The sequence below is a fragment of the Raphanus sativus genome, unplaced genomic scaffold (genome assembly GCF_000801105.2).
Source record: "Raphanus sativus cultivar WK10039 unplaced genomic scaffold, ASM80110v3 Scaffold4168, whole genome shotgun sequence".
NCBI classification, from domain to species: Eukaryota; Viridiplantae; Streptophyta; class Magnoliopsida; order Brassicales; family Brassicaceae; genus Raphanus; species Raphanus sativus.
In genome coordinates, this window is record NW_026619470.1 from 1 (window position 1) to 6,495 (window position 6,495).

At 41.5% G+C, this 6,495-nt stretch overlaps 1 non-coding gene across 1 annotated transcript; it reads right to left on the bottom strand.

Annotated features, from left to right (window-relative positions):
• Window positions 1–2,216: 2,216 nt before the first annotated feature.
• LOC130507206 (small nucleolar RNA R71) lies at window positions 2,217–2,323 on the bottom strand. Its single transcript, XR_008942228.1, has one exon. It is a non-coding gene; the product is annotated as a small nucleolar RNA R71 (small nucleolar RNA).
• Between the last annotated feature and the right edge of the window lie 4,172 nt (window positions 2,324–6,495).

A 6,495-nucleotide genomic window follows, 5' to 3' on the forward strand; every position in this document is an offset into this window, starting at 1 on the left:
TTTGCATGCATTTAGAGTGCATTTAGGTTGCATTGCATTACATTTGTCTCTATCAGATATTGGAGATGCTTGTTGGTGACTTTGGAGACATTTGAGGGGTTTTGAGTCAAAAGGGTGAAAGATGAACATGGATGAAAGCCTTAAAGATATCTTTTGAAGCTTAAATTTTGGGAAGACAAAGTAAATTGAGTTAGCTTTCTAATGGAGGTGGTTTCAAGTCATTTGGATCTGTATTGAAGGAGTTATGATCAATCTACTGGAGGCATATCAACTATGTAGCGACCTCAGCATAGCGACCTCGCCTGGTCGCTAAGACGCAACCCGAGCCATCATAGCGACATGCGTAGCGACTTACCAAGTCGCTATGATAGGAGAAGCCAGAACCCAAGAAATGACTAAGTGTCCGTAGCGACCTCTGCGTAGCGACATGATCACGTCGCTAGGAGGCCACCCGAGTGAGCGTAGCGACCACCATAGCGACTTGCAAAGTCGCTACAGATCCTGAAGAGTTGAAGAGTTCTGTAGCGACCTACCTGTAGCGGGAAGCAAGGTCGCTACGGGCGAAAAAGACTGCTTTTTTATTGGGTTGACCCAGGATTGTTGGGTTGACCCAGCTCGTTTTTAGACTTCTATAAATACCCTTTAGACCTAATTTTGAGGGAGATCTTGTTTTCATTGTAATCACATTAGCTATTTTGGTGAAAGACTTAATCTTGAGCTTCTTTTCATCTTTATCTCTTGTGATTATTGATCAATCTTGACCACTAAGCATGATTAACCTTCAATCATCCATGGGTTTTGGGTTATTCATGTCTATTAGTGAGTAGTTACCTTTTGGATTCATGGGCTAGGGTGATTAGGGTGATTAAGTGAAGATCTAAGGGTGTTTAGTGTTAGATCTCTTGTTTCCTTGCTTGTCTACTTCTCTTAATGCTAGATTAAAGTTGGCCTCTTTATTCTAGAGCTCTAGACATTTCCCACCCACAAGGTGTTTGATGAAATGTCTGAACCAAGTAGAGCTTGCTCTAAACTTACCTTACACAAAGACCATTGTGTTAAGGGAGTTTAGATAGTTAATAGACTCATCCCCAATGATTGCTTAGATCTTTTAGGCTCAAAGACCTTTGATGTCTAGTTGATTAAAGCAAATGAGCATTCTTCTTGACCATAGAGTTTGCTTATTTCAGTGTTCTAGACTTAAGGAAGTTATTTGATTTAAAGTTTGCCACCCTTAGCTTGGATCTTAATCACTTAAAATCAAATGCCTAGCCCCATGAGTCCTATTGTCCTAGATTGATTGAAAGCTTGTTCCTTTATTGCATTTTAGCATAGTTCTAGTTCACATCATCATTCAAAATCTGTTTGCACTTAGATTAAGCATAGATTTGTATTCTCAGTGCATTGAAATCACATAGGATTGGTTCGACATCTCACATACTACTTCATTTGATAGGGACCCGAGAAGTCCTGTTATCAAATTGGCGCCGTTGCCAAGTTCTATTGTGATTTTGACATTGAGATTTAGTCATTTGCTTGAGACTAAGTCATTTTTATTATTATTGTTATATTGGCTCTGCTTTTTCCTCTTTCTTTTTCATTTCAGGTGTATGAACTTGAGAAGTAGAGGGACTACAAACCTCACTCCTCTGGTATCAGACATCCGGGCTTTGGAAAGAGAGAATACAAGAAGAAGGAGAGAAGAGGAGCAACATGCTCATTTCAACAGATTGGGTTTTGATATGGCTCACCATCAGAACCCGAATCAAGATAGAGAGATCCCCTTGGAAGCTGCCCAAGAGGAAAATGGTCAAGGAGCTGCCAACCTTCGACCACAACACCCACAGCGCCAAGCTCGCGCTATTGGAACCTATGATCGCCCTCACATTCATGGTCATATGTTGGGAATCAGAGCACCTGCTGTAGAGAACAACAACTTTGAGATCAAGTGAGGACTACTCAACACCATTGAGAACAACAAGTATCATGGTCTTGCTACTGAAGATCCTTTTGACCACTTGGACAAGTTTGATAGCTACTGTGGTTTGTCCAAGACCAATGGAGTGTCAGAAGATGCTTTGAAGCTCAGGCTCTTTCCTTTCTCTCTGGGAGACAAGGCAAGACAGTGGGAGAAGTCTCTCCCAAGCGACTCTATCACTACTTGGGATGAGTGCAAGGAAGCCTTTCTAGACAAGTTCTTCTCCATCTCCAGGACAGCTAATATCAGGAATGAGATCTCTGGGTTTCAGCAGAGGAACTTAGAAAGTTTCAGTGAAGCATGGGAGAGGTTCAAAGGCTACCAAGCTCATTGCTCACACCATGGCTTCTCCAAAGAAAGCTTGTTGAGTACCTTCTACAGGGGAGCTATACCACAGTGTAGAAACAGACTTGATACAGCCAGCAATGGATTCTTCTTGGGCAGAAACGAGGTGGATGCAGAGGAGCTGATAGAGAACATGGCCAAGAGTGACTCAGTATACAGTGAGGATCATGATAGAGTCAACAGAAGTGATGATCAGCAGACCAAGAAAGACCTCAAGTCTTTGGAAGAGAAGCTGGACCTACTTCTTGCCAATAAAGCTAAGCTGGATCAGATGAAATTAGTTGGGAAACAGCAACAAAAGCAGGTTGCTGAGATCAAGAAGATTGATGGCTTGGAAGGACATGAAGAGGTGTGCTTTATCAACAACAATGGAACTTGGTATAGGAAAGAGCCCAACTTTCAATACCAAAACAACTACCAGCAAAAGGCCCTTTACAACAACCAACAAGGTGGTTATCAAAGCAACCAACCTACTCAAGCTAGAGGAAGCTCTTCTCAAGCTCAAGTTCCAAGTTCAACCACGGAATCTATGTTCAAACAAATCCTAGAAGCTCAAGAGAAATTTGCTAAGGACATTGGAGATGAGTTCAAGGCTGTTCATGCCAAGATTGATGGAACTTATTCTGACCTCAACAACAAGTACATGCAACTTGCCTCTCACGTCAAAGCTTTAGAGAGCCAGGTTGCTTCTTTGCCTTCATCCTCCAAGCAGCCTATGGGAACTCTACCAGGGAAAGCAGAGGCAAACCCAAGAGAACATTGCAATGTTCTCCTCTCTAGTGACACTTCTCAGGTCGCCAACTACAAGAGAGAGGTAGATGAGTTTGAAAGATTGGTGTTTGGAACTGAAATTGAACAGGTTGAGCATGTGGTTGTTGCAACAGCTGAGTCCAAGATTGTGCAAGAAGCTGACAGGATAGTTGCAGCAAAGGTTGAGCAGAGCAGAGAGCACAAGGCCGAGAAACCAGTTGAGAGAATATCTGATCAGAGGCTGAATGTGGTGAAGCAGGAAGACACTAAGGTTGAGCTATCCCCCTATGAAAAGCTCCCTTTTCCAGAGAGATTCCTCACCAAAGCTCAAAAGAAGGTGGTCTCCAAATTCAGAAAAGACTTGAGTGATATTGGAGTAAGGCTTCCAGAGATTCACAACATGCAAGCTGCTCATGTCCAGATGATACTCATCAAAGACATTCTAGACCACCAAGCTGAAGTAGCAGAGCTCCTGGACATCTCTACACTCAAGCTTGATCCACCAATCCCACCTAAGTCCCTCCCTAAACTAGGACACCAAGGGATGTTCACTTTGCCTTGCTCCCTTGGAAAGCTTAACTTTGATGATGCTCTAGTGGATTCTGGTGCAAGTGTGAATGTGATCTCACTTGAGGTGATGAAGAGTCTAGGGATTGAGCACATGCTACAAGACACATCTAAGCTCCAATTTGGGGATTCCTCTTCTACAACCCCAATTGGTATCATCAAGGATTTCCCTTTGAAGCTTGGAGCATGCACCATCCCTATAGACCTCATTGTTTTGAAGATGGCAACTGGGAAGAGAGTCCCATTGATCCTTGGCACTCCATTCCTCACAACAGTGGGAGCTTGCATAGACTTTGCCAACAACAAAGTCACACTCCTAAATGTGAACAAATCTGTCTCCTACCCTCTTCAATCACCTAAGTTGAAACCTGAGTATTGTGGCACAATAACTTGTGGAGCATCCTCCATTGAGAAGACAAAGGCTGAGCTGAGTGATATTGAGAAAGAGGTTCTTGGTGAAGAGTCCCCTAAGGAGAAGTGTGATGAGCACTTGGAAAGTGCTCAAAAGGAGGAGGTGAGTGAAGCCACAAAGGCCTCCCATGGCAAGAAGAAGATTGTGAAGGAATCTCACCCTCCACCTCTTGAGAAGACTCCTCACACCCTCACTCTCCACCCAATGAAGCTCAAGGATGGAGCTATTGAGTATAATATCAAGTGCAAGGGAAGGTCTAAGCCATTCTCAAGTGCAAGGGCCATCATCACTCCACAGTTCCAAGATGATCCAATCAAGCTTCAAGAGCTTCTCTCTCAAGTCCTCACCATCACTCTGGAAGGTGGGAAGGATCCTCCTTCTCACTAGCCAAGGGAAAAGGTAGTCAAGCTAGTGACTTAAAACAAGCTCACTTGGGAGGAAGTCTCATGTTTATCCATTTTATATATTCTTTCTCTTTATTTATTTTAAGCTGTTTAATAAGTGTGGTTGAGGTTTCCAGGTTGAGTATAGCACTAGAGGAAAGAAGAAAGGCGGTGAAGCACACAAGCCTTATGGTAGACATCCCGTAGCAGTCTCCTCTAGTCGCTGTGAATCATGCCAGCTCCTTGCAGAAGCCCTAGACACCCACTGCCATACTCCAATCTCCACTTGAGGTATCACTCCAACCCTTCTTTGTACATACCATTACCTTTATCATATTTTCGGTATCTCCTTCTCTCTCACTCACACAGAGACTGTGTGATTTAAGTGTGGGGGAGGTACCAAGTATTTGATCATGTTTGCTTTGTTGATTATGCGTCTCATGCATTGCATTGTACATTCAAAATGCATAGAAAAACCATAAAAAATAAAAAATTTGAAAAGTGCATATATAATCATGTAATTGCATCACTTGCATTCTTAGGATTGAGTCTAGATCATATAGATTGCATTCACTTGCATATGGAGCAGCTGTTGATAATGCCTTGTAAAGAACACTTGTTTGCACTGAATTTGACATCCTAGTTAAGCATATCAAGTAGCTTGTGCATCTCTTGAAAGCCTTGCATGCTTCGTGCCTTGAAAACTCTTCTTGAAACATGTTTGCTTGCTTGATATCGGCATTGTTCTCGAAACCAGCTCCAACCTGAATCTTGAGTTAAATGAACTTAATCTCTCTTGCATATGGGCATTTGCATACTTGATCATGGATCTCATACACATTTGGGTTATCTTTTCCATTGAACCACTCTTTGTTAACCCAAATGGCACTCCCTTACCCTAAAACCCTTACCATTCTTTGAAGCCTACATTGATTTGCATGAGTGAGGCCTCTTTTGATAGTTTGTCATGTGCAAAATCTTGAGAGTATTGGGAGCGACATGGATTTGTTCTCATCTCTTGCTAGCATAGGGTCATCATTTGAGCTAGCTTCTAGGATGGTGAGTGGGTGTATGTTTCTTAAAGGTTTAATGTCTTGGGTTTGGAGTGTGAGAAAGATGAGCAATAGAGTGTTATGAGAAAGAAAAGCCCTAAGGACCTAGAATAGAAAGAAAAAAAAAGCTCTTGTTTGTATTGTTTGAGACCTTCCCCCTATAAAAAAGGAAAAAAAAGAAAAAAAAAGAAAAGAAAAGAAAATAAAAAGCAAAAGAAAGATTCAAAAAGATAGTGGGGAAGGGAAATAAAAAGAGTTAGAGCTTAGAAAAGTGAATAAGAGGTCCTTAGTGGTTAAGTCATAAGAAAAGAGAGTTGTTCATTGGGTGAGTGATGTGAGTGTTTGTTATTTTGGGGTATGAGATGAATGAAAAGAGTGTAGAATTTGTAATCACTTAGGAATGGGTAGAATGATGAGGATGGATCCATGTATGTATGAATTGCTCCTAGTCTTAGATAAATTTTGCATAATGATCAAGCTCATTGATTCTTGAGTGATTACCACCTTAAAATGATGCATTGAACCCTCCTTTTCATCCATATTAGACCATTTGATCACCTAGCCAAATGATTGAGATCATGTGCCCATTTGTGAGAATTCACCTTGTGTGTGTGTGTGTGAATCAATGTGAGGGCTGGTTAAGAAGACTTGTTGGTTGATGAGTATTGCATCTTGTGTAGAGGCATAAGAGTATTGATAGGCCTAGAGAAACTAGAGTATAATAAGAGAGTGTGCTCATGCTATTTGCTATGTTTCTTTAGGATGTCAAGTTGAGTGCTCTAAGTGTTTCTTTTGCTTATGTGCTCCCACCTTCAAACCTTTCTACATTAGTTATTTTTTGAAAGTTTACTTGTGGACAAGTAAAGGACTAGTGTGGAGGAGTTGATATCTTGTGTATTTACATGTTTTTAAGCTTCATTCTAGTCTTTATATTGTTCCTTTGCATGCATTTAGAGTGCATTTAGGTTGCATTGCATTACATTTGTCTCTATCAGATATTGGAGATGCTTG